This window comes from Sinocyclocheilus rhinocerous, unplaced genomic scaffold (assembly GCF_001515625.1).
Source record: "Sinocyclocheilus rhinocerous isolate Xijiao unplaced genomic scaffold, SAMN03320098_v1.1 scaffold697, whole genome shotgun sequence".
In the NCBI taxonomy this organism is placed as follows: Eukaryota; Metazoa; Chordata; class Actinopteri; order Cypriniformes; family Cyprinidae; genus Sinocyclocheilus; species Sinocyclocheilus rhinocerous.
Window position 1 is genome coordinate 793,437 of NW_015664033.1, and position 2,051 is coordinate 795,487.

Genomic DNA, 2,051 nt, shown 5'->3' on the forward strand with positions numbered 1-2,051 from the left:
TATCTCTCAAATGGACCATTGACACTCTATCTACAATCTCAATTAGGAGTGTCAATGGTCCATTTGAGAGATACAAATATCTAACAATTCTTAAGTTAAGATACATTTTCTATAGATGAAAAATGGTCTAAAATATTTAGTCTTGTTTCCTGGGGGATTTTCCTTTTAAGTGCATTTTACGTAAAATTGTCCGCCATAGAGTAAGAAAAATAGGTAATGCAAACAGAAACAAGAATATTTTTAATTTCTTACCCCATTGGCAGATCATTTGCAATATAAGAAAATTGCACTTAAATTTAGTTTTCCCCTTCATGGAAACAAGACACATTTTACACCATATTCACATGCATATTTATTTGAGCGGTATCATTTTAAATGGTAGTTTTCTTTAAAGGGGTCATATGATGCTGCTAAAAATAACATTATTTTGTGTATTTGGTGTAATGAAATGTGTTTATGCGGTTTAAAGTTAAAAAAACACATTATTTTCCACATACTGTACATTATTGTTTCTCCTCTATGCCCCGCCTTTTTGAAACGCGTCGATTTTTACAAAGCTCATCGGTCTGAAAAAGCGAGGTGTGCTCTGATTGGCCAGCTATCCAGTGCATTGTGATTGGCCGAATACCTCAAGCATGAGACGGAAATGTTACGCCCCTCACATACCGTGTCCGGCCGGAGCGACGAGACATAAACATTAAAACCCATTACAAACGTACTGAAAGATGGAGCGGTCCCAGCTATAAAAGATAAAGTAATGATTCAGAACTGCAGACGGTAAGTGAAACTGCATCAAATGTCTGTTTTGTTGGCAGTCGGAGTTCAAGTGCTCGTCACTCTTTAGCTCCGGCCACGGCGCGCCTCCAGTAGCTCGGCATTTTCCGGAGAGAATCGTAAAATTGTACCTTTCTTTTATAAATATGATCAAACTAAAGACTTTTTGGAGATATGAAGTATGCAGTACTACTCTATAGATACTCAAGATTAACATGAGATTGGGTGAAACTGTGTGTGTTATGCCCCCACATTTTTGTTACACCCAAAAATTCCAAAAAAAACAAAAATTTGGAATTACAATTTTATGTTTTTTATAATAATTTTACAACTTTTAATGTATGCAATAATATAAATCCATTAAACGACAACACCATTTGATCTAAAGGTATCAAACAAACTGTAAAATATTCAGAATATTATTCCCTATAATGCACAAGTCTTGGTTTTCCAGATTATGCCTTTACTGTTGTTATATACAGTACTGAATCCATATGTGTCATGTTTTATATACTGTACCCACTTAAATTAATTAAACTCTGACACAGTTTGAGATAAAGGTATCAAAACAACTATAAAAATATCTAAATATTATTCAATTTAATGCAAAACTAAAGACTTTTTGGAGATATGAAGTATGCAGTACTACTCTATAGATACTCAAGATTAACATGAGATTGGGTGAAACTGTGTGTGTTATGCCCCCACATTTTTGTTACACCCAAAAATTCCAAAAAAAACAAAAATTTGGAATTACAATTTTATGTTTTTTATAATAATTTTACAACTTTTAATGTATGCAATAATATAAATCCATTAAACGACAACACCATTTGATCTAAAGGTATCAAACAAACTGTAAAATATTCAGAATATGATTCCCTATAATGCACAAGGCTTGGTTTTTCAGATTATGCCTTTACTGTTTTTATATACAGTACTGAATCCATATTTGTCATGTTTTATATACTGTACCCACTTAAATTAATTAAACTCTGACACCATTTGAGATAAAGCTATCAAACCAACTGTAAAATATTCAGAATATTATTCAATTTATCTTGGTTTTCCAGATTATGCCTTTACTGTTGTTATATACAGTACTGAATCCATATGTGTCATGTTTTATATACTGTACCCACTTAAATTAATTAAACTCTGACACAGTTTGAGATAAATGTATTAAACCAACTGTAAAATATTCAGAATATTATTCAATTTAATGCACAACACTTGTTTTTCCAGATTATGCCTTTATTGTTTTTATATATAGTACT